The 27,319-nt window shown below is 43.0% G+C and overlaps 1 long non-coding RNA gene across 1 annotated transcript in view; it reads right to left on the reverse strand.

Moving 5' to 3' along the window:
- Window positions 1-27,319, reverse strand: part of LOC141730994 (uncharacterized) — an 84,308-nt gene that overhangs the window by 24,464 nt on the left and 32,525 nt on the right. Inside the window, exon 2 of the long non-coding RNA XR_012582844.1 lies at window positions 15,992-16,123. This is a non-coding gene — a long non-coding RNA (uncharacterized LOC141730994). The remainder of the gene's footprint in view (window positions 1-15,991; window positions 16,124-27,319) is intronic.

The raw sequence follows: 27,319 nt of genomic DNA on the forward strand, positions 1-27,319 counted from the left end.
CAATAATCGATGAGGCAGGGGAGAACGGGATTCTCTGCTGAACATGATGATAGTTCACAAATACTTTCCATTAAATAAAACAACATTAGAGTATAGAAAAACAAGTAAAGAATTCCAAATAAACACAAGTGGAAAAAGTAAGAGGTGCAACAAATATTTGCCAGTGGCCACCCTGGAACTGCACATTAGCACAAATCATAGAACTATAGAATCACTGGGGTTGGAAAATACCTCCAAGATCCTTGAGTCCAGCCTTTGATAAAACACAAAACACACCAACCAAACTAGCACTGAATGCCACATGGAGCCATTCCTTGAGCCCTTCCAGGGATGGTGACCCCACTGCCTCCCTGGGCAGCCCATTCCAGTGCCTGGCCACCCTTCCAGTGGAGGATCTCTCTCCTTTCTGCTCCTACCTGCTGTGTGTGCTGCCCAGCACCTGTTTGTAAATGATGTGCAGTGGACATCATTTACATAATCTATAAAAAGCAATTTGAATAACCAGTATCAATATTATTTTAGTGTGTTAGGCTTTTAATTCTTGTCATAATTCATTGATTGATCATCTTAATGGGAATTCCTTTCCTATTTTCCTGCAATCCAGCAATCTTTGCCCATTGCAACTTTCTGTCATCAATACAGAAGCTGCAACTGCTTCAACTGCTGATTGCTGAGCCACATTTCATGTTCCCTTCCATGGGAATGCATTTGTAGGGATACTAACAAAATAGTGGATTATTTGTTGCATTTCTTTGATCTATAAATAGGACTTCTCTGCAGAGGATATTTTTACTGTGTTTGGATCAATCTTGACACACTCATTCTAAAGTGTAACCAAGTAATTTTCATCTCATTTTGAAGTTCTCTGCCTGCAAGAAGTAACTATAACAGAGTGAAAAGTCAAATGAGAAACTGGAGGTCCAAGTGAGGCAGCGTTTGGGAACAGGACAGAGAGCTGCTGTGCTTTTCTCCTTTTTATTTATAGCTGAGACTAAAATCTCTTTCCCATGTGTCTTTTCTGGTGGCCTGCAAGAATTTAGTTCAAAGTGACAAAAATATCTACTCAAAGCTGTTTAGTTCAAAGCCAGCACGAGGTGGGGGCAGTGGCAGGAGAGCCTTGCCTTGGGGCAGGTAAAATGTTTCTGTATAAAGGCCTGGTCCTGCTGTTCCTGCTGCCTTCATCAGGCTGCAGACCTTCAGCTTCAGATGATCTCATTCACACTTCTTCTATATAAAGAAATCTTGTGTCACCAGCACATGTTTTTTTTTTTTTCTAGATTTACAAGTCCTATTCGTAACTTGTCACTTCTATCCCTGGAAAACTCATCTGTTTGGACAATTTGGTAATAAAAACCCCCTAAAGGTTATAATTCTCAAAATAATTCCAAAATGGCAGATGTGCACAGTGGAACACATCACCCTGGCACTTTGCCACCAACCCAAAGCACAACCATGATCAAGGTACACACATCCCAGCTTTTAAAATAAAGCTACACCATAAGACACCATTTAGTTCTGCTGCAAAAAAAAAAAAACCTATATAGCATTCAGAGGACAAGAGACCAGCTCCTTCATGTATTGGGTATTTATAGTTAGAGCATTTGGGAATGCAAATTGAAATGAATCAATGCCAGCAGGGATGCCTAAAAGAAATAAGTGAGAATTACAGCAATTAAGAATGTTGTCTCAAAGGAAATTAGTAGAGTCCATTAGTTACAATGCCTTAAAGGAAAATGTACCAAAATAAGAAAGAAAGAAATTAAAATATCAGGAAATTAGCAGAAAAAATTGGGGTGTAGAAAAGATAATGAGCACAGTAGATATTTGCCACCCTTCTTTTATTAATAAGGGAATGAAACAAAGAAATGGTGATAGGAACTGAACCACCACGAATAACAGAGCAATATATTCTGCCACAAGATCAATGGCCAGCTTGCTCAAGGCTTTGCTGATCTAAGTCCAATTTTTCATCAAATTCTGTAGAAACGGGTTCCATGGAAAAGAGTGCAAAAAGAAAGTGCCAGGCTAATAGGTACAGCAAAAGTTGTATTTATGGCACAACACTGCTGGTGTGTCAAAGGGCTTTGAGGAGAAAAATATATGTTTTATACTCTGTGGATAAGTGGATTTCACTGTGCTGGGACCCTGTGCACACTGGCAGACCAGCAGCTCTCATTTCACCTGCTGAGGTGAAAATGGGACTGGCTTAGCCCAGCCTATGCCAGGTGAGGGTTGTTGCAAATCCTGCCAAACCCTCTGAATTCCACACTCACTGCTCAGAGATGGCCCCCAATGGCCTCAGTTTACGTTTCATACATGGCAGAATGGACATTTTGCAAAACTTTGATGGGGAGCCTGAATGTCAAAATGCTGGAAACAACGAGTCTCAATGCAGGACATCTGCCAGCAGGAAAGTGAAACAGCAATTCCTGTTTGAGTCTGTATGGAACCTTGGATAAACAACACTCCACTGTCTGCTGCTTGTGGACTTCCAAATCCCATTCTGATGGTGTGCCTCAGACCACAGGCAGGAAGAAACACAAACCCCAACAACAAGATTTGAATGGAAAGACAAGAACTGCTTGCAAAACATAATAATTGATACTCCTTGCTGATGACATCATGTCATCATGCTGGTTTCCAGGTTCATGGAGAGCATTTATGCAGCTCTGGAAAGGTGTTCCCAATTCTCTGAGTTGCAATGGTTTGCCTCTCCTTCAGGCTCAGCCAGATGAATCCTGATGATCTGGCTGGAGCCAATCACTGCTGCTTGAGTGGGTTCTGGCAGGAAGAGGTTCAGATGTGGAAACTACAGAAACTCATGATAACAGGGAAAGAACTATCTCCATGCCAGACTCCCAGTTAGGATAAACTGGCTTGGCCATATTTATTCTCCTGAGGAGCTGGGCCTGTATCTTTTTTGCCTACTTTCTGTCTGCACTGTAAAATGTCTTTTCAAATAAATGAATTTTAGTGACATTTGAGGCATTCAATTATTTCTCCAAGTGCAAATTCTGCATTCCTTCATCTGTTAGCTCCATATATTTAGTATGGATTGAACAGCACCTGCTGACTGGATGAATCATTTGCATCCAAGCCACAAAATGGGAACTAAAGGACCTCCAGTACTGCTGTTGAAATTGATGCTACTGATGCTGCCAATTCAACTCCTGTTGCTGGTACTAATCAACACCTCTTTAAAATGATTACAGCATTCAGATAGGGCCATAAAAGTACCAGGTGGGATATATTTTGTACTGCTTCCTGGTTTTTCTACACTCTTCCCTATGGGAAAGGATTTATTGGTCCCATCAATCCCTCTTACAGTCTTTAGCATGGGAAGGAGATGTTACAGAGTTTTAATGTCTCATATATTTCCTCAATTACATGATCATTATAACCAGTTTGGCACAAAATACTGTTTTCATCAAACTCGGTATTTAAAGCAAAAAGTAGCATTTGTTAACTTAGCTGCAGATTAATGTAAATTTATATTCATAGATGAAACAGAAGATATTAATTGTTTATTTAAAAGTCTTCTAAACTACATTTAAATGAGAACTTTATTTAAAACCACACAACTTTGTTCTCCAGCAAAAGCTGGCACAGTGAATGCAAGCCAGTAAATCTGAACCTGCTGAATCCAGCTCCACTGCATGTCAGGGAGCTTGATAAAAGATTTTATTTTTTTTAAAGGAGATCTCATATGAACTAAAGAATGGCTCAGAACAAGAGAGTCCCTTGGGTCTGGGGCATTTTCCAATCCTTTTTACACTATCAGAAGTACCTCAGGTGTCTCTGGTATCCCCTAACACAGCCCCTGGGGCTCACAAGGCCATGGGGGGTTTTCCTTGTCACCATCAGTGTGATGTCAGTCACTGATGGGAGCCTGGTGCTGTCTCCTTGTGAGCAGCTGGGCCACAGAGCTGTGCAGCAGCCTGGCTGGCAGCAGGGTAAGGACTGCAAAAGCTTTCCACCCTGCTGGGGAGGCAGGGAGAAAGTGCAGCCAGGACTCTCCCACTGCAGTCACGGCATGGGGTCCCTCTCCAGGGACACAGCTGCAGAGGGTCGCTCTGACACTGCTCAGGGCCACCTCAGCCCCAGCACACACTGCATGGGCTGCCTGGGCCACTGAAATTGCTGCTGAGCCACAGGACCAAGCTCAGAAAAAAGCAAATATAGGTCCTTCTGCTGGAGGTTATTTGCCTGAGTCAGGCAGGAAAGAGGAAAGAAAAATAGACCAAATAATCCAGCTAAGTGATTACACACAAAACCATTGCCAGCTCACTGATGTAGACTTCAGGGAACTTCAGCACATTTGGAAAGTTCATGAGTCTGGCTTTGGTTCTCTAACAATCAACTGAGTTTAACTTGTTCATTATCTTTAATTAAGGAGGGAAGAATGACTTTCTCCTTCACCAGTGTATTTCCCCAGTGCTGCTTTGGCCTCTCAGCTTCACCACAAACTTGGTGAAAAGGACAGCAAGGCAGGATCCTATCTATGCTCTCCTTTTGCATTTCCAAAGTTCAGTGAGCTAACACCATTCTCACAAATTGATTCTGAATTTTAGCAATAGCTTTAATACAAAATTGCATTGAGAAATTGTAGTCCAGCTCTAAAACCAGTTCAGAATATTTACCAAAGAATACTTGCCCTTGAGAAGCATGAAGAAGAAATTAAATCAGAGCTTATTTTTCCATAAAACATTATTATTGGTCCCAGGATGAATATATTATAGTTATGGGCACTATAGACATTCACAGAGATTCCTCTATAAGAGGTTCAAATATTTCTATAAAGTTTTTCATAGGACTTATTGCTTCTTGCCCTTTATACTTTCTCCATCCCCTTCAATATCCCTCAGGGCTGTCTGTACCTCTGCAAAGTCTCTAGACCCTAACCAGATGTCCAGTCACAGTGCCACCCTCCAGTTTCTCCCAGCTGCTCCATCCCTGCATTCTCTCATCCCCACCACAGCATCCTGGTCTCCTTCATGTCTCCTTCCCCCTGCTCCTACATCCATATTTGCTTTTTGCACAATTTCCCATGGCTTTGTGCTGACCTCTCACTTTCCTGCTTTGGCCCTGCCATCCCAGCATCCCAGAAAACACACACAGGTCAGCAAACACACAATTACAAGGAAGGCAGTGTGTGCCAAGTTTCCTTTAACCAACACTGGGAGTGTTAAAGGAGGCTTAGGCCAGTCCCACACACAGTCAAGAAAACCCAGATAGCTGGAAAATGATGCCTCAGACCAGAGGCAACTCATCTTTGCTACAGCTCAAAATTCAGGCACGAAATTTTCCCCTGCATTCTGCTTCTCCCCTGAGCAGCTCACATGATGAATCGTGACATGAACCAGGAGGAAGGTGCAGCTCAGGGTGCTAACAGCATCCCTGTGCAGCATTCCCTGATGTGCTCCTATAAACACAAGGCAGGCACCTGCTGAATGCACAATAATGGGACAGAATTAAGAGAAGCCTAATCTCCAATTTAGCAAAAATCCTCTGCTCATATGTGCACACTCTGCTTTTCTCTCCCTGACATCCAGCTAATATTTCTAAGATCTCCATATTGACTGTTTTTATTTCTTTTTGATAGCAAATGTTCTTCCAGTAGCAATACAGTTAATGGATAGAAAAGATTATTTTCTGAGTATTTGGGATAATGCAGCTTTTCAGCTATTATGAAGCCATATTGTTTTATAGATCCACTGTCTCAGTCTTTCCTTCATGTCCCTTGAATTTGTGTGTGCAGTATCCCAGAGCAGCACAGCACACAAGCTCTCTACCAAACACAGGGAAATCATCACCATGGGAAAATAGCTGGAATAATCTCCTTAAAACTTTTTAATTATGACTTATTCTTACTATATTTTTGAAGGCTTTGGGAACTACTGCAGAGATTGAACTGAAATGTATTAAATATGCAAGAAAGTACTAATGTAACACAAGTTTGAATGACTAAAGTTATAATGTCAAAAAATGTCATGAGAAAAAATGTTAAATTTCAAAAACAAGAAGCAGTGTGTAATACACTTGACACAACAATCCAGCACAGTTCCACATCCAGTAATAGCAATGTTTAATGCAGTCTGAGACATTTAAATAAAGTCTACATAATAAAAATTGAACAGAACTAGAAAGCATGAAAATGACACATCCAAATTCCCTGAGCTGTTTCAAAGTCTCCAGAAGGAACTTAAGTGAATGTCAAACTTTGTTTAAAATCTTTTCCTTACCACAATCTGTTTCTGAAAGTTTTTCACCACAGTTGCTGTCAGGGATGAAAGCAGTGGGAGAAGCTGACAGAACACTTCAGTAGGGAAGGGCACAGATCAGACTGGTGAAGGGGAGATGCCATATTCCCAATTTGCTCTTGGGGAAACCCCAATGTTATACATGAGGTGTGTGTGTCACTGAATGCCCTCAAGTGAACATCTGAACTCCAACTGACAGAGCTATGTAAGGAGTGGAAACAATTTGTTGATCTGCTGAGGTGGAGAAGGGACAGAACATCTCCAACCAGGTTTTGAGGAGTTTGAAATAAGCACCCCAAGAGGCACCACTGCCATTTTGAACACCCTGAGATAAAATATGCCAAGTGCTTCTGGTGCCTGGCTGTGTTAGAACTCAGGAGTGAGCATGGGTGGGACTGAAGGTTTCTACCAAGACTTTTCTCCCAGAGTTGACAAGCTTTGCCTGAGTCCTGCTCTGCATATCAATTCCTCAGCAAGAGAAGTCTCCTGAGCTACTCCCAAAGCAGAAAGCACCTGGCAAGCAGAGACCCAACCAGCATCTCCTCTGCCCTGCCCACAAGGAGCAGTGACAGTGCCCTGTTTCTGTAGGAGGCTGCCCACAGAGGGCAAAGATGCTCACAAACCTTCCTGCACAAATCCCACGAGAGGCACTGCTGTTCTGTGCCACCTGCAGAACAAAACATGTCCATGAGATCCTTGTGAGAAGCCTGGACCAGGGCAGGGTGCCCAGGGTGTGCTCCCACCATCATCCCCTTCCTTCCTTCCCCGTGGATTGAAGCTCAGTGCTTACAGCTGACTTACAGGTTAAGCAATATCTGTTTGGCAATGTCATGTGCAGCAAGGGCTGATGTGGGACTACAGGAGGAGCAGCATTTTAAATGTTATCTACCCTGCCTGGCTGTTGCCAAGAAGCTTTGAACTGGTTCCATTGCCCCCAGCTCCTGTTCATCCCTGCCTGTTCCCTGGCACCTGCAGGAGCACAGAGCTCCCAGGCACTGCCGGCAGCATCACCTGAGCTCCTGCCAGCAAAGGTTACTCACACCTGCCAGCTGGGAGACTCCATAAATTAAGGGAAATAGGGCTATCAATCAGACACACAAAACGTGGTGGCAGCCTCAGGCTTTTGGGTGTTTTCACAGAGAGTCAGGCAAAACAGAAAAAAATAGATTTTTCTCAAGTCTATCTTGGGTCCTCAGAAATAATTTCCTATCTCAGCAGTCCTGGGCAGTGAGAGCAGGAGACAGCAGTGCCCACTATCTTTCCAAACAAATGGTGTGTTATCCTTCCCTGTCTTTACCTGACAGCAGAAAAATCAGCTCCATTAACACAAGGTTACTCTTTGGAAATTTTTCGGCTTGATTATTCCATTTATGTAATTTATTTTGGTCCTCTGATTCCTATTAGTGGGATCAATATTAATTTAAATCACAAGGCATTTTCTCCTGCTCCATTCATGCAGATCAGGCATACTGCATTTCCCCTGCTTGTATTGCTGACAAATTAACCTCAGCTGGGAATACAAAGATCAAGGGAGAAGAATGACTGCAAAGAGTTTCTCCACCCTGTTTTAGGCAGGGATTAAATGGTTAGCCCACAGGTAAACTTCTGCAGAATTCCATACATCAGACTTGGGAAAAAGCATAGCATAAAACTGGTCAATACCAGATCACACTTAAGATAACACCTTCCTCCATAAAAAGTGACCAAATGCTGCAGCAGTCATCCTGTGGGCAGGGATGAAGGATTTGGTGTGGAACCAAGGCGGGACTGGGTGTAGAAGGGGGCACAAACTGAGATAACAGAACTTTAGCTTCCAGGCAGGTAATAAGTTAGACAGGAGGGTAGAGAATCATGGATTCATAGAATGGTTTGGGTTAGAAGGGACCTGGAAGCCCATCTTGTTCCACCCCCTGGAACACCTTCCACTATCCCAAGCTACTCCAAGCCCTGTCCAACCTGGCCTTGGACACTTCCAGGGAGGGGGCAGCCACAGCTGATCTGGGCAATGTGAGCACTTAGAAACCAAGAGGCAGCACAGTGAATCACCTGTGTGGAAGGAGGGGGTAAACACCACGTGAGCAGCAATGCAAAAGGCAGAGAGTGAGACTGGAATAGCAGTGGAGGACCCTGGACAGCCCTAGGACACTGCTCTGAGCAGGTGTGGCTGTTCAGGCTGTGGATACTGAGGCAGCCCAGGCTGATTGCCAGTGCTCATGGCTGCTGGGTCATGAGCAGGTGGCCTGTGCTGGGGCACCAAGCTGAGTGTAAGCAATGAGTTAAACTCCAGATAAATCTGATAAAGTGTCAAAGGCCAAACTATTCACTCACCACAGTGTGTGCAGCTATGGGGGCCACACCACCCCTGGCAGGTACCCCTGGGCATCCAGAGAGATCCACCTGTGAGCTCAGATTTGTGCCTTCAGATAAAACCTGACCCAATCCAGAAAGACCTTCTTTTCAGTTTATTTAAAATTCACTATTTGAGAGAATTTATCGATGTAAGAAGTGAATGATTCACATTTTTCAGGAGTTCCAGATTTCAAGTAGGTTTTTTTAGGAAAGAAATGCACTGAGAGGGAATGTGTTTTATCTTCCAGTTATTTGGAAGGTATAATGAAGATGATACAGCAACTGCCATCTACTCAAAAAATGTCTCTGCCACAATGTCTCCAACAAGTCCCTGCCAGCCAGGGTGGGAAGCTGCTCTCACAGGTGGGCAGGCACCTGGGAGTGGAGCTGCTGCTGCCAGCACAGCACCCACAGCCTCAGCCAAGCCTCTTCTCACCACTGACACACATTTCATGCAGAAAAATGATCTCTGAATCATACTGTGATACAAGCAGTTAGCAGCATTGTTAAAGCAAGTATTAATATTATCAACTAGTGCAGTGTCTGTGATGAATGAACACTGCAGCTGATGCTGAGCCATTCTGAGCAGCAGGGTTTTCCCTTGGCCAGCAGTGGCAGGGCCCCTGCAGCTGACACTGGGGCACAAAGGAGCTCCACACTCAGCAGCTCCAGCCTCAGTCACTGATTCCCCTTTTTCTTGGCAGACTCAGCTGTGCCAATGACTTCCACTGCCAGATCTAAGTTGGTTTTCACAGAATCAAGGAATTAACCAGGTTAGAAAAGACCTTTGAGATCATTGGATCCAACCTATGACCTAACACCACCTTATCAACAAGACCACAGCACTGAGTGCCACATGCAGTCTTAAACATTCTTCCTCAGGTTTCATAACTATAGTGCAACTATTTCCAGCCGTGTACCATTTCAATCAATTCCTTGGCATTTCTTGCATCAGAATTAAATTATCTTTGCTCAGCTCCAGGTTCTCTGATAAACTTCCCACCACTTTGCAAATCTGGCCCTTTATTTTCTTCTTTTACCCCCTGAGAAGAGTGGGGTTCCTTTATTAATCTAAGAGGAATGAAGTCCAAGAGGTTAAGACACTGAACCAACAACTGCTTTGCTATTCTAGACTCAGTCTTGTAAGCAATGAGGGCATGACAGGTGTGACTTTGAACAATAAATTGGTATTGAGTAGGAAGAAGGTGATTCTGTTTAAATTAAATGGAAAGATAATCAAAACCAAACCTGAAGGACAAACTATATTAAAGAACCTAGAAACCATCTGGGCCAGCCAATGTGTTCAGGGTCCATAGGTACCTGACAGCCTGGAAATTCTTGAATTCAGGATGGTGAATTTCCCAAGAGATTTTGTCAAAGTCATGGAGAGAAAAAATGGAGGGCTCTACGTCCAGATGAACAATCTCTCCAAAAAAAACCCTATAAGTAAACAGACAATGCACAAAGAATGGGGAAAAGGTACAATCAGCAGAAAAATCCCACTCAGAGGCTAGAAGATACAGAGAGGGTGTGGATATTTACAAATCAGTCTCAATTACATCTTCAAAGAGCCATAAAACCACACAGCTACAGACCCTTCAGCAATGTAGCCCTGGAGTCCTGAGGCAATGAAAGACTGAAGCAGCCAAACAGTGAAGATGAGTTGTAATTATAACTCAAATACTTTAAATCAGTTTTCAATTCCTCCCCCTTCTATTCCTCTGCTCCTGTTTTAAACACCCCACACAGCTTGGAAAACCTGAGCCATTCCCAGCAGGGCACTCACAGAGTGAATACAGTAAGAAATAAAGCAGTGGTGGCACTGGGCACAACCAGTGGTGCTGCTCTGAGACAGCTGGGCTGAGCATGGACAGAGCAGGCTGGCCCCAGGAGACACATTTGGAAGTCTTAATTTCAGTCTAAGTAGGGGAAGGACATGTGCACAGATGACTTTTCCTGAATTATGCATTGGTGAAGTACATTTTTTAGCAATGAACGCTTTCTCTTTTAGGACTACATCTGACTTATTTAGATATTTTTTTCTAATACATGTTTTAGCTAAAGCAAGTCATCATTCTATTGTCTGATGGGTAACCACACAAAACTGTACTGAAAATAATGCCTAAGAGAGCTATTGGGAAGAGATTTACAACAAACCAGATTTTCTCAGGGCAGTTTGTCTGCCTTATCTCAGTGAAGCTGATGTGGTTACCTCCACTCTTGCATTACAAAATCCAGCACAGACCCTTCCTGCTTGCCTGCAGAAGGACAGAGGTGGTGCCACCTCTGCCTGGGACTGGCAGAAGAGGCAGTCATTGGTAAAATGCTGCAAAAGGCACAGCAGAGTTCAGAAGTTTCATTGTTCTGATGCCTCCTGGAGCCACTGTGTGGGGCCAGGGACCAACTCCAAATTCTGACTGCTGGAGACTGCTTTAAAGCAGTGAAACCAGACCAAGCAGAACAAAAATTCACCTTCTGGCTATGCACTGCTGGAACATAGCAGCCTAGAACGGATAAATTTGAAAGTGTGCCCATCCCTTTGTACACATCAGTAACAACTTTGTTACCTGTAAAATAAAATACTCATTTGTCCACAGGGGCTCCTGCAGACCTGACTGCTGCCCTCAGACCTTGTAACTCCCAGATTGATTGTGGAAGTGCTCCTGGCCCTCTCCAGCACAAAGCCAGCTGTGGCTTTTTGCTTCACATATGGATTCAGCCAAAGCACAACTGCTGATGCTCAGAAGGCAGAGGGTATCACAGCATGCAGAGAGATTGAGCTGTGTGAGAATCTTGCTTAGACATCTATAAATCAGTTAAGCAAAACCACCTGCCTGCCTTCAATTCAGTCTCTTAAAGATTTCTCTGACCTTCAGTCCCACAGCGAGCTCCCAGGGCAGCGGGAAGGGAGAAGCTGCATCCTGCTTGCCTTCCCTCTGCTCTCCCTCCCACTTTCCTGTTCAAGAAGAGAACAAGTGAAAAAGCCTGATGCTTCAGGATTCAGCTTATGTCACCTCCTCAAAGTCATCAATAAATCAGAAAAGAGCATAGGAAGAGAAATTGTGGCCCAGATCCATTATCACTCAGAGTTTCCAACTCTGGAGGTCTTTTCACTGCACAAAGCCAAGTGAGTGCTGCAGCAGTGACCTGACAGAGCAGCCCTTGGTGGCTCCTGTGGCTCCCTTGGCTCTTCTTCCTTTGATTCATTTTAATGAACTATGCAGAGTCTGAAGCATAAATTTCAACCTTAATTCCTTTTTTTTTGGCTAATCCAGTGATTAGAATAAAATCTTGGCTTCAAATTCACGCAGTTCTTTTGGAATATGCCATTTATGTCTGGATCAATCACAGATTATCAAAACCTCCCTAAAGCATTATGTGTGGGGAGTTTCTTGCCCCCTTTCATTAAATATTAAACTGCAAAAATGAGAAGCCTATATGAGCTAAGGTGACATTCTTTTACAGTAAAAAGTTCCTCACATACTCAGCTCTTTCCCTCTTAAAACCTCCCATCATTTTTCCCTATTTGGTAGGTTTTCATTACTTTATCAGGCGCATTATATACATTTTTCCCTTACACACTGAGGGTATCTAGGAATTACATTAACTACATTTGATATGAAAGGCTCTATTCACTCATGTGACTCACAAGGTTAAAAAATCAGTAGAACTGACTGTGAATTAACTGTTTAAGTGGCACAGCATAATCCTGAATGAGACCCAAGAGACACCAAAATATGGAGACCTCAGTTTTATATCTCAGATTGTTTTTCTGAAGATTTTGCTTTTCTCTCAGTGCTGGCTGAGACTGGCTGTTCCATTGAATTTTCAGAGATCTATATAAAATCAGATTGTTTTTCTGAAGATTTTGCTTTTCTCTCAGTGCTGGCTGAGACTGGCTGTTCCATTGAATTTTCAGAGATCTATATAAAATGAGGTGTGGAGAAAGATACAATAACAGGGAAACGGCATCACCTGGATCCATCAGGCCAGGGGTAGTTCTCATCTCATCCTACAGGCTGATCAGACTCAGCTATGAGGTGAGCAGAACTTGGAGGACAGAAGTCTTCAGATTCATAAAAGCTCTTTTCTGTGGCTTTACAGTAGAAAGTTTTGGAGATGAAAGTTAGGCAACAATTTCAGTTCAAACTAGGTGATGTGTTTGTTTTGTTTCCTTCTGGAAATTTCAGTGCAAAGCAAGGACAGCTAGGTATCCCAGAGGAACCCTCACAAGCAGAGGTTGCTGGCTTGGTTTTGTTCTCTGAAAAGGTTTAGGCCTTCAGGAAAAGATCTTTCGAATTTGACTGCACCTCTACAGGGATCTGAGCGCTCCATTGCCCTTGCAGTGTCTTTGGTGGTGAACAGGCAGAATCTTCTGCTTCCACAAGGCTTTCCTTGTTTGTCCTGTCAGTGAAATGCCATCACCTCTTCTTCTGAGAAAATTTATTAATGAAAGATGAGACATTACATTTCATAGTAAAAAATTAATGCTCTGCCAGTAACTGCTGAGAGCTCACAGTATGGAGAGGTGAGCAGCAAGCCAGCTTGCTTCCAAAGGAACAGTCTCCTTAAATATTTGTCTCAGAACCATTCATATCTTCCTGAAACTTCAAATTACACTAAGCTCCAAGTCCCCTGTGTTCATAGCATTTAAAAAGCAGTCATATTTGGAGAATAAGCTTCTGTACTGAGCTCTGTGGGTATCTGACACATGTCTGGCTATGCAGTCTCCTTAAATCTGGCTGAATGACATTACTGAGGGCTCTTTCTAGGAATTCCTGCTGATAATCTGTGTCCACAATGCTCAAGAGTCTTGCAAGGACTTTGGCTTGACAGAGACAAAAGACAGGTTGTATGGGAACATTCAAAGGTCCAGGTTCCTGTGTCTAGGTGCCAAAGGCACGGTGCCTGACATATCTGTCACCTCCAGGGAGTGAGAGCTCCCTGCTGTGCCTCGTGGCTGAGCAGCAGCTCAGATCCCTGCAGGGCCAGAGGTACCACACACAAACCTCTCCATCAATGTACCTCACTGCTCTGAGAATTCACCTACCTGCTCCTTCCATCTCCACCACAATAAATGGCACAGTTTCATAGCTCAAACAGCTCTGTGGAGAAGCACCTCCTTTTAATTGTTCTTGCATGAGCCCATCTTACCTGAAGGTGGCTTGCTCCCAGTGTGTCATCCCTTTTTGAGATGGGAGGGGGAGGCTGTAGGATATCAAAACTGGACAAAGTGTTTAAAATGTGAGCACACAACAGATCTATACAGCTGCACAGCAATGCTTTCTGTTTTACTCTCCAATCTTTTCCTAGTAATTACTCCCATTCTAGCTTGGGTTTTGGTTTGTTTAGTTTTGCTTTGCTGCTGAATTGACAATATAATGGATAGTCCTATAAAACCACCCAGGAAAGAGATCTTGGAGTTAATAGCTAGTTCAGAGACCATCACCGAGTGTGTTTTTCCTCCCATGTGCATCACTGCACATTTATCAATAATGAATTTCATCTGCCATTTTGTCAAAGTGTTTGACAATATGAGCTTGGGGATCCACTCCTGCAAACTCCACTTGCCCTGCAGAGTTGGCTCAGCTGGAGTCAGGACAGGCTGCTTGGAGCTCTCTCATCAGCACAGGGGGAACAAATCTGCTGGCAAACTGCACCAACACAGAATAGTTAAATCCAGTTTAAAAAAAAAAAAAAGTGGCCTAAAAGAGGTACAGCAGGGCTGCCCTTCAAAGATGTGGGAAGCAGGAAGGAACTGGGAGCTGCGTCCCACCAGCCTGGGAGCATGGGGACTGGGAAAGCACACAGTCCCAAATCAACACTGCTTTTGCAAACACCAAAACACGGTGCAAATGCACATTAAGACAGAATACAAATGAACAAGCCCTCAAAGAGACATTGTATCATTTTTATGTTACCCTACAACTCCCTGTAGCGTGATTTGATGTACAGAGGAGGTGCTTTTCCTACTTGGTGCTTTCCCTCTGAGAGAGCTTGCACACACCCCCACTCTACACCCAGCTCAAGGAATCAATAGTGACTCTTATGGTTAATCTGTTTCTCACAGAGACATTTGCCTTCTCTCCTCAGAGTGCCCTGTGTTTCTGCTGAAGGCAAGGACAGCTCCTGTGAGAGAGAGCTGCTTTTGGAGAGCTGATTCAGACAAAGCACCTCAGAGAGAGGAGTCATCTCAAGGCAGTGAATAACACCACAGTTATGAGCCTCCATAAAATAGAAAAGAGCTTGCAGTCTGGGACAGGAGTGTTTAGTCATGTCACAGCTCCATGGTCTCCAACATGATGCAATTGTTAGTCATGAAAGACAAGGAGTGCTCTAAATTCAGGAATTAAGCTTTGCTTCAAAACCTAGCAATGAGAATAGAAGAACTGGGTTTGGTTTTGGTGGACTCTGAGTAGTTCAAGCTTTAAATTCATATTTTAGCAACAATTATTAAAAAAAGGCCTTACATCAGACATATTGGATATTTGCTCAACTTGCGTGTTCAACAATCATGACAAAGAGACCTCAAAATTCAGCCCACAGACAGCCTGGGTTATGCTTCCTGAAGGAAAAGCCATAGCAGTAGACACATGAGAAACATATGGCCTTATCAAGAGCTTTATCAACACAGATGCAGTCAGGCCTGTCTCATGCAGCATGCAGAGTCCAGGTGAGAATCCTGAGGTGCTGCTGGTGGTGTTCCCCAGTCACAGCCTCTCTGCTGAGGTCTCCCTGCAACAGCTACACAGAGGAGCACCTGTCTGTACAGGGGCACACACACCACGAGCTCAGAAGCAGGGCCTGATTTCTGCCAATCCAGGTTTTACAGAATCTGATGAGCTGACAGCTTCACTGGCCCTGACCAGTGCATAATTTTTTTTTTTTTGATTGTGAGCATCTGCAGTCAGCAATATGCAGGATAATAAAATGTAGCTAGAGAGCCTGACTTTCAGGAAAGGAGAATGCTATAGCTCCCTCCTATGGCATGATACATACCCTTTTCCTGGTCATTTTTAACAGTGATCATTCTATTCTAATATTTCATTAATGTTCTTCATTTAGTAAATTAACCTGCAGTGACAATCTCAGGGAAGCCACACTCTGTGCTGTGCCATTCTGCTTTCCCTTGAATTAGAGATGTCTGTCCACAGGAATGCTGGCCATGATATAAATTACTTAAGGAAAATGGATAAAACTCATCAGTCAGGCAAAATAATTTATGATCTTCCCCAAACGATAATCTATCTTGTAATAATTTCCTTCATGAAATGTCATCCTAGAGTTGAATGGCCCAGTTCAGGACCACGTTGGGAAGAGACCAAGTGCACGTAGACTGACACTTTTGGCTCATGAGATTTTCCAATACAGAGGGTACTTACTTCATGGGGTTTCATGGGGTTTCTCTGTCACTTCTTGCTTTCAGAGCCACCTTCCCCACACCACTGCTCTCCTTGATCACTTCAATCCCAATGTTGTTTGTTGTCCTTCAAAGTATCTGCTTGAATGGCAGCCTAGAAAACATCAGTACAGGCAATGAAGCTGATGCCATTATATGAAAAGGGCCATTAAATCACCATTTAAAAAATAATTTTTAACCTACACTATTGGGGTCACTAATTAAAAATCAATTCCTCTCTGTGTTGCAAATCTGACAGTAATTCTGCCTCCAATGGGTACAGCAAGATTAACAGCACATCAGGTAAATGCAGCTGGGAAATGACATTTTCATTAGTGATTTATTGGGTGTGAAATTTCCACCATGGTGAAATATTCATGAACAAAGCAGGTTAGAATGTCTCCATAAATATCCATGTTACTAATTACTGCTGAAGCCCACGCTGGATTAAATGTTCACAAAGCAAAGCATTCACAAGCCACAGGAGAATTCTCTAGGACAAGACTTTTAGGGAGAAACCAAAAACACACAAAACCCAATAAGCAGCAAATTAAGAGCTTTCCTACTAATCGTGGCATATCACTTTTCCCATCCCCAGGAAGACAATCAAACCAACCCCAAAACCCCAGGAGAAAGCAAGGCAAAGTTATACAGCTCCATTAATGAAGAGTGCCATGGGGTGATCCTGGGCCTGACGATCAAATGGTGGAAAAGGCAGCAGCTCCTCCATGCCCCCATCCCTTGAGCTGGGGCAAAGCATGTCCAGGTGAGCATGTCCAGGTGACCTCACCCAGGCTCCAGCACTGGAGAGCCCTTGCTGTGTCCTCACCAGCAGCCCAGAGTGACCAGTGGTGGCCAGGTCACCTTGTCCTCACCCCAGTACACCTCACTGAAATGGCCCCAGCCCTGCTTGCCTTTAGCACCTGGCTGCTCTGAGTTATCCCATGGGACAGAATCAGAGGAAGCTGGATTGCCACAGCGCCCAGAAAGCTTCAGACAGCCCATGCAGCCCCAGCCATCAGAGACCTGCAGCTTCCTCAGGGCATAAAGGGCAAAGTCAGCAGAGCAAGCGGCACTAACTGGAGCAGCCCATGCATTTTCTGTCTGCTGACTGCAGGCGGACAAAGAGTGGCACTGCAGGTATGAGCAATGTGTATGAGCTCATGCCAGTTTCTATGGGCAGCCACATCAGGGTCTGGGCACTCCCAGAACCTGTAAAGGTGAATTTAAGCCCCATTGACTCCCAGCTGTTGCTACTGGGTATTTCTGTATTCGATTAGGTCACATCACAGCTTTGTGTTAAAGCACAACCACACAGATGTGCACAGAGACCACCATTCTCTGGTGGGAGAGGATGAAGAAGAGCCCACCAGGGAGCCCTTGGATTGGGATGGACACCCCATAAACCACTTATGGTGGTGACAGATTGGCAACACAGGGCCCCAGACAGAAACACATTTTGCCTTAACATTTATGAACGTTAGAATGTTTATGGGCAGCAAGATAAATCTGCATTGTTGAGCAACCAGGCTTTTCCATTTTCTTTGCTTTTGTACAAATCTTTCACATGATCAATTGCTTAAGCCAAGGTAACTTCTCTGTCAAATGTGGTACTTGATCACACCAAATATTTCTCATGTTTGGTGCTTTCCAACTGGCACAGCTGCAGTAGGATTCATTTCCAATGGAATGAGCTGCACTGTGCAACAAGGCCCAGAATGGGAGAAACAATCGCTGGCCACAGTTAATAATCTGGTAGGTCTCCTCTGGCTTTGATAGCCCTTGAATAGCAACATGCATTATAAAGATATTTAGAGAAAAGTAAAATCCTCAGAGTGCTTCATGTCTTGTAGATTGGAAGCTCTAAACTGTTTAAAAATAATTTTATAAAATCCAATTTTGCACAGTTTTGACTAAATAGAAGAAACTGAAGAAGCTGATGAAAATGCAAAAGCAGCAAGTTTAAATGAATTGAACCTCAGAAGCTGTTGGAAGATAATGGTTTCAGGAGTCATCCATTCTGTTCACTGCCAGTTTACACCAGGGCTTCTGCATCTCTTTTTCAGCTCATTGTTAAAAGCATCACTACATATTACCAACATTGTTGTTGCTGACTAAAATACTTAGTAATGACACAAACATCATTCAAAATCAAATTATCAGATGTACTGACAACATACTCTAGAATTTAATAGCATGTTAAATGATTGTGGGGAAATGTTCTGTGAAGTCGGTGAAGCAGCAGCAAAAACTAATTCAATTCTCAAATGAGTAAAAGTGAGAAACTGTTCTTATAAAACCAATATTGTAAAAATACATGCTGGCATACACTGCTGACTTCTAAGGGAAGGAGAAGGAATTTCTTTCTCTAGCAATAACCACCTAATTTTGGTGAGTGATGTAGTTCACCTTGAATCAAAACTGCTCCATGTGCCTGGAGTAAGAGTGTCCAAAATAATACATTGAGGAATGTTATACGTTCAGAATACCAGTCATGACTCAAAACTATTTATCATTGATCATGATATGATGAACATATGGATCTCAAGTTACATGAAATTCATCTTAAACTTCTGGAAACTGCTAAAGAGCAAGAGCAGAGCCTGTCTGTTACCTTCTGGAGGAAACAGCACCCTAGCATGAAATTTGCATGGAACATGAAGGTTTCACACTGCCCTAAATTAGTGAAATGTGCATTGATGATCACACAGCTCCATCACACTTGCTCTGGCAGCAAGTCCTAAGAGAACTGTAATGCTACAGCCATTGCCAGCTTCAAACACCTCACACCAACTAGGAAGAGTTTTCATAATACATCATCCCTTGGAGATGGGTTATAATGGTGCTTGAGATTAAGTAACACGTGGAATAGAGAGAATAAAATTATGGAAGTTCTAATAAAATGATGAAAGTTTTAATAAAATGCATGTCCAGAAAAACCAACACAAATCTAGTTATAAACAAGAAAGCAGAGTATGTTTGAACTTTATGCCTCTTATAAGCTCTTTTTTATTAATGTTTTCTTTACAAAGCTCAGCATGTCTTTAAAGCATTGAGCAAGTCACAGCATTCACAGCGGGCCCATATATTGGCTTCGAATGGCTGGTGAAGTGCTCCCTCTCTGTGATAGAAATCAAGATTTATAAACAAATAAAACAGGCAAAAAAGCTATAAAGTTCAACAAATTCATGCTCCCTAGTTTACACGGAGCTGGTTTGTGTGAATGAAGAACACCAAAAACCTCACTCCCATTTATGCATTCATCCCAGCCAATAGATCTGTCCTGCACTGAGCATCCACCCCAAGCCAGGCTCAGGTCCCTGCCCTAATAACAGATGCAGCACCCAGGAGAAGGATTGCCTTCAGCCAGACCTGCTGAGCCTCTGTGGCTTTGCAGCCCTCCTCATCCTCTCTTCTCCTCCTGCAGGAGGCAGGAGCAGCTCTGGAGACACAGGGCAGGAGCAGTGCCCAGCTCCCCTGGGTGCAAAAACTCCATTTCAGCTGGCAACATCAGGAATCCCCCACACCCCTGCACTCCCCAGCAGTGACTATTGCAGAGCTTCCGGCAGAAAACTCAAACTGAAGAAACTCCCCCATATCTGGAGAAAAAGATCATAGAACTCATCTGTGGCTTTGATGAGCAAAATGCCAACACCAATGGAAAGGATTTATCCCCGTGGTACAGAAGGGGAGTGTGACATGAATGTTAACAACATTCCAACACTGCTGGAAGCAGGGAGCTCACACACAGCTCTCCCCTCCACAGCAGACACTGACTGAGGTGCAGAGCCAGCCAGCATCTGAACTGAACTCGCACAGAGCTGCAGGAGAGTCACAATTCATTTTAATTATTGCATATTGTACTTTAGATGTAGCCTTTCCTGCTTCTAGCTATATTATTTAATTAATAACATATTAATAGCCAAATTACAAACCTTACTATTTTGCTGAGATGTCCAGGGTAAAAAGTATCCCCAATGAAAAGCAATCTCTAGCTGCTCTCTGTATTTGGGGAAAATGGGCAGCAAAATTTAACAGATGTCATGCACAATTCTTTTGATAGGAATCCATAAATCATCTTCCCAGAAACAGAATTTATTTGCATTCTAGAAATGGCATCTTTTTATTCTATTTATGAACTCGGTAGGAAAAAAATTAGAGAAACCTAATAGATATTAGATATTCTGTTTTGGGGTTCTCAAATGGAGTATTTAAGAATATTGATTTTTGTAGAGCTGTTACATTGTATTCCTGAACATTAAACATTAAAGTGTTTTAAGGCAGATACTTGACAACAGACATCAAATTTCCATTAGCTACTTTCTTGTGGAGACCTTGCTTTTAGAAAAGTGCTCAAGACAGGGAGACAAATCCTAAGGACTTTTAATTACACTTATAATCCTGTCTCTGTCTAGTATTTTTGAAAATAAAAAAAGCACAGAAAGACAAACTAAACAGCAACTCAGGAAGGGGCAGCCCCATGGTCAGCAATCAGTACCTTGGTTCACTTCCCAGCTTTGTTTTCAGCTATGGGCCACTCAATGTCTTTCTTTTTCTCCCCTAGAGCAGGTATAACACTCTGATCAGGAAATACTTAGTAGGCACATCTGGGAAGAGGCCATTGTGCTGACGCAATTTAAAGGGTAAGAAAGAAAGCTTTAATAATCAAATAGCATATCTAAAAGTCCAGGTAGGAAAAAAAAAAGGTAATTCCAAAGGAGAAGGTAGCACACACAGCCACTCCTAAGTCAATGGGAGTTTTGCCTTGACTTTACTGCAATCAAGATTCCTGCATTAAACACTCAGGGATCCTATGTCCAGTCCCTGCACCAGTTCCATCTGATGCAGTATCACAATATCTGCGCATATTTCACAACACGTTAAAAAAGGTGTACAAGGGGAACACTGAAAACCTGCAGCCAGTGTGCTTGGAGGAGGACAGCGTGCTGGCATGTGTGAATTAGGATTGTTTCAGCTTATAAAGTCATCTTTTATAAAGACAGGAGGATGACTCCTGCAGCATTCACATTACCCACACAGCCAGAATCTTTCAAAGCCCAGCATGCTCAGAATGAGATCCCAAGTCCCATGTATTACATTGATTTTATAATTGATTATCTTCCCAGGGTCACTATCTGGAAAGCTGTAAGACATAATTTTTTTCAACTGATTTGTCTCCCTGGACAGCTGCTGCTTACAACTTCCAACTTTCCAATAGATGATGACAGCACAGTGAAGGATGGCTCAAGTACTGTGGTCTACCCTGTGGGCTGCAATTCAAAACTTTCCTACACCTAATTTTTTTCATGCAGTAGATCATCATTGGGAAGAAAGTGTCCAGATATCCACTAATGTGAAGGCATTTAATTGCTCACCAAAATGTTGTGAGGGCTGATTCAAACACATCTGGTGTGAGGCAATGTGTTCACTCCCACCACTGACCACAGTTCCCCCTGCTCAGCAGTTCATCTGCAGACTTCTTCCATTTGCAGCTCAATATTTCCAATACCTTGGTATTTTAAAGCCTGTCTTTCCAGGCACTTACTGCCTTGTAACTATATAGCTAAGAATCCAAAGTCCACTAAAATCAATGGGAGTCTTCCACTGGCTGTGAGAGCTTAGATTTAGCCTCAGAAAGTTTTGGCAATATCATGTTTTCATACAGAAGTACTGTCCTTATAACCTGACAGCCAGTCACTGTTCTGGGGGCCCCATTGTGGGTCACACACACCAAGGACAGTGGTGAGGCTGAGGATGTGGCTTTGCCATTGCTCCTTGCAGGAATGCAACTGCAGGGAGCAAAATCACACACCAGGAGCAAATAAGTAACTGCCTGTGAGTCTGTCGCCTGTCCCTGCTCATCTCCCAAGGCAATCCATGCAGGCAATTCCCGTGAAGAATTCACTTACACACCCCAGCAGGACATTGCCAGAGCTGTGTGCAAGCAGGGGCCAGCACCAGTGCTCGGCCTGCAGGGAAGATGAAATGGGAAAACCATCCATGAAAGATAGGGAAAGCTAGGAATGCAGAGAACACATTCTCTTGGTGGGGGCTGTGCAGCAGCAGCATCCCCTCTCCCATCCCAGCATGCTTCCAGCAGGCTGGAAAAGGACCTGGCATTGGCCTCTCTGGCAAGGACACCCAGCTTTGTGAGCCTGCCTTGTCCAGAGACCTCAGAGGCCCTGCAGGTGAGGAGGTCACTGGTGGGGACTCCCACCCTGCAAGCAAGAAGGAACCAGGCTGGTGGTGCTTCTCCAGAGCCCTGGCTCCTCTCCAGGAATGGGATTTGTCCCTCCAAGTGCAGAGGGATCACTTTGTAAGTTTTACTAAACACCACCACCCTAGCTGGCTTTAATTCCTGATTACTTCTTCAGAGGTTACCACTTCACCTTAGCTGGCAATTATTTTGCTGTAAATTAATTACTGGTTTCAAAAGTACCACCTTCATATTTACTGGGCTATATTATAAAGAGCTTTAAAGCTCTAAACCTTTGCATTTTATTCACAGTAGGACAGAAGTCCAGTTATGGTCTCTAGTACAAAACGCATTATACAGACCTACCAGAAACCAATTCCTGCTCCAAGGACTTTACAATTTAAAGCTGTGATTGAACATTTGTTCACATCCTTATCTTGAAGGAGGTAGGTTGTTCCAAAGACTCCAAAGTGATTATTCATCCTATTCATGAATTCAAGAACATGCATATGTATTTGCACAACTGGAAAAGGCCACAAGAGTTGGAATAACAGCAGGAGGATATAAAGACAGATAATTGTGACTAATGCAATAAGCAGTGGTTAGAGAAGAGTAGCTGCCAAGCTGTTGCTGAATATTTTATTGGCAGTCCACTAGGGGAAGAAGTCAAGGAGAGATTTGAAAAAGGACACTGTAGTATTTGTTGGCTATTAGGAGAGCCTTTCTTGTGCATTATTGTAGGAAAAAGCACAAAAATTTCTGATGGAGATTGGATTAATGGCTTACTTTTTAGGGAGTCTTAAATTACCTGGCATATTGTAGAAACATTTATAATTTATATGTAAAATGACATTAGCAATTTACACAAAGCTTAGAGAAACAGTCTAGACAAGAATTATCATATTGAAATCCCAGGTTCACACCACAGGAGTGTGTTTAACACCCATATCCTGTAAGAGGATCCACTACACAGAGAAAGACTTCAGTTTTCCTCCTTTCCCTGCCTCTGTCCTCGTGCAGAGAGGAATCAGGACTGAACAGCAGTGCTGGGAAGAAGCAGCCCAGGGGAGCCACTCTGAGACTGCAGGTGAGTGCAATCCCACTCCAGCTGCACCACGTGTGGATTGCAGAGCATCAGGAGCTGGGCAGGATCCTTCACAGCATCATCCATCACTGAAATGCATTGCAGAGAAGGAAGCTCGAAAACAACATAAAAATCTCTTTCTGCTAAACGATGTTATGGATTGTGGGTTTCCTTCACACGTGTCAGCATTTTACTTTTAGAGGGATGCTTCCCTGTTGTGGCTAAAACAAATGTTGCAAGCAGTAAAAATAGTACAAGGCTACAAAGAGCCATTTATCAGCTTGCAAAGGCCACACAGCTGAGATCTGCAGGCACAGGACAGGAATCATGGCTAGCTCAGAATTACTGCAGCCTCAGGGATGGGGGTGTCATCCCCTTTTATTGCCCATGGAACATTCACATTTCAAAATTCACTTTACTCCCCCAATATAATTTCTAACCCTCCCTATTATCAGCTACTATTTTACATTCCCTTATTTTTCAGGCCATCAAGAGGTGCAGACAACATTGCTTGTCCTTTTCATAGCCATTCTGGGATTTGCAGCAGCAAATTTTGCCCCCAGAAAGCCACACCGGGGTGATGAGCATTGCTGATAAGGGGGTCTAGCCATCCCACAGAGATAAAGGACAAGCTGCCAAGAGCCTGGCTCTATGTGGCATTGCAACAGGCATTGGCACATAGAGAACTGGGAAACTCTTCCTTCAAGGGGTGCAGGGAGGTCACAACCAGCCCCCAGCTACTCTGTGACACCACAGGGCTGCCTGCAGAGTGTGGCACTAATTACAGTCTAGATGCAAATCATTTAAACTCAAGTTCAAGTCCTACTATCAGAACATAAATTGAATCCTGTACCCTCTTCATGCCCAAAACTCTCTGTGCTGGGCCAGGGGGCTCTGGGAGCTGCTTGGGTTTGCTGGAAGGTGCCCTGCCCTGTGTTTGCTCTCCATCCCATGCCAGGGGATGGGGAGCACCAGGACATTCCAGACCTGCAGGTTCTGGAGCAAGACAAACTGCTGTGAGCTGGGGCTGAAAGCTGGGAACAACACAGCAGAGAGAAGGAGGTAATAAATACCAGATGGCAAAAAATTTCCAACTGTTGGTTAGCTGGTGAAAAAAGGGATCAAAACTCTTGGGTTTTAACATCTTTATAGATAGCTGTAGCTAGGCAGTTTTCTTCAGGAGTTGCCAGTACAATTTATTTTAAAATATTCTAAATATAATGCTAAAAATAACAGAAAACTGAATTACTCACAAGGAGTGCCCTTTCTAATAATCTTTAAAACACGTCTATACTTAATGTCACATTTTCAACTTCTGCAAAATGCACTGGAGCAATGGATTCTGTGCAGCAGGGAGGTATTAATTTAGCATTTTAGTGTGAGCCTGTTGTTGCTCAGTTAACTTTAGGCTATTGATGTTTTATTGAGTGAATAAATTAGTCAGGTCCTATTTATTACATATCTTTATTTGGCTTTACATCTTTCTCGTGGGCACTGAGGGTGAATGGAGGCAGCTGAGGCCAGAGACTGGTGAGCTCTTGAGCGCATCAAGACCTTAGACCCTTCTGAGCCACTGGCCAAAACCAAGAACTCCATAAGCTGCATTTTATCTTGTAGGAAGCCTGTGATGTGCAGGGGGAGGCCATGAGCTGCCCGGTCCCACAGCAGCACAGTCCCACTGAGCAGCACCTTGCTGTAAAGGCTTGGTAAGGGCTCTTCATACTGGAAACCAAATCAATGTCCCCAAAAAGGGGAGAAAGTCTCTGGAAGCTCAACATGGAAGAAATGCAGTACCTCATTTGATAATTTTGAACAAAACACATCTTTAAATCCTGGAAGAGGCAATGACTTTGCTCATTCTTTAAAAAACCTGGCAGTTTCAGTGGCATTACTTCACTCTCTCTTGCTCTAGTATGATTTCACTGTCTGTGCTGCACATTGGAGCATTCCAGAAATGAGGAAGCATTAAAGTGTTTGGGTGCAAGCAGCACACCAGCATTTCTGGGATTCAAGCTTCTCCTAGCAACCAAGAGGGGCTGGTTTTCCCCAGAACTGTGCTTGTTTTGGGCAGCCACGCTGGAGCTGAGCTTTAAACAGAAGGCCTAAGTAAATCATTTTACCTGGTTTGTAACTCCTACCATATAACCAAGAAATAAACCTGCTCTTGTACAAATCCTGAGCTGAAGCAGCTGCTAAATCCCTCTCCTCTAACGACTTCTGCTGTGAAGCAAAGTAATTGTTTTTAAATGCTGCTCAACACTTAGCAAACCTAAACTGAAGATTAATGGTTTATAGTTTTCATTTGTATTTCCACTAGAAACAAGGAAAGAAGCCAAGCAAATATCCAATTGTCTCTGTGCACAGCTCTGGTACAGTATGACCAAGCAAATGAGTTCTGTGTTTTCCAAAGAAAAGGAAAAAAATCTGTCCTGCAACAAACTTGCCTTTACCTCTTTGAACTTTGGTTGTTGTGAATTTTCAAGCCAACTGTTTCCCTTTTAAGATTATTTCCTCTGCTTGCAGGAAAAAATTCAAATCCTGGGATGGGGTTATTATAGACCCATCTTTTCCACAGGGTACAGTAACTACTCCTGTGACTTCTGATGCCTCTTCACAGTTCTGTTTAATAAATGTTAATGATTAATATATATAACAATCAGGCTTTTATCTAGAAGAGTTTTAATTCAGTACTGATCAGAAAATTTGGGCTTCCTGGCCTGTAGCCAGTTTGGATTTGGACAGGGAGACTGTGGATGGGTCACTTACTCCAAGGTTTAGATGAAAGTTTCAAGAGTCTCAATGAAAGCAAAACAGTGCTTGAAGCAACTGTTCATGCTTGACATGTCCCTGCTTGTGTGACAGGCCTGAGCACAGAGATTTACTTCCAGCTGACATTTTGCCACTCTTTTACATAAGAGGCCAAGTTGGGAAAAACACAGCACACATAGGTGACACTTCTTATATTTTGGGAATATTTTAATGACTTTTTTCCCGCCCCTATATACTATTAGTAATGAAATTAATAAAGGGCTTTACAAGAAGTATTTCACTGTAGTTAACACAATGAGACACAAAACTTCCAGGAGCACTGGGACATTATAAAAATTGATTTGTAAAACACCATCACTATGGTCAGTGTAGCTGCAGTTACCCCACACAGCCATGTTTAACACATACCTTTACAATTACCCGTGTCCTTCCCTCTTTCAACTCAGATGACACTAAAAATTAGTTTTGCAAGTTCATAGGTTAAAGTCTTCAGTATTTTAAAGCATTTATGGAGTAGAATCTCATATTTGCAAAATTTAAAACAATCTCAAAATATAATTACTTGGAATTTATGTTTGAAAAAAAATGTGCTATAAAATTATAATAAAACAGCATTTTCCACTGAATCCTATGTTATTAAATGCATTGCTTTTAAGGGATCTTTTAAATACTGACTAGGAATATAAATAAAACCCTGCACAGGCCACAGGTCTGCAAAATCTCCCCTCAAGGAGCAGGGATGCCCCAGGCTCTGTTTCTGTTCAGTTGTTCTCCAGAAGCACAAAATCTCTTCTGCTACTCAAAGGGCTCATTTCAGAGCCATGTCTTGGTCTAGCAGTGCTTCCCAACACCTTACACAGTGCTGCTAAGAGATATGTTGATAAAGACAATGGGAACAAAAGGTAAAATGCAGTTTAAGATGAATTAAGGGATCAAGTTTTTGGGCCAGGCAATCTTTTTTGTCTGGGGATTGCTTTGGTCCTGAGAGCCTCACAAACACCAGCAGAAACAATTCGGTGAAACTGAAGTTTTGCCTTCAAAAAAGAAACAAAGAACCTCTGTACAAATATTGAATTCTGTGAACAGATTCTTTTTTTATCACCTACTTCAAAAAGTCATTTTACAGCAAGTAAAAAACTCATGTGTTGCATGAGCTCACAATATCATTTGTCACATTGGACAATACCAGTGCTGGTATTGACTTTTCCCCTGCTGCTCAGTGTAACTATGAATAAGATATTAACTTGTCCCATTTAAGTGTT

Source organism: Zonotrichia albicollis, chromosome 16, assembly GCF_047830755.1.
Source record: "Zonotrichia albicollis isolate bZonAlb1 chromosome 16, bZonAlb1.hap1, whole genome shotgun sequence".
Classification (NCBI taxonomy): Eukaryota; Metazoa; Chordata; class Aves; order Passeriformes; family Passerellidae; genus Zonotrichia; species Zonotrichia albicollis.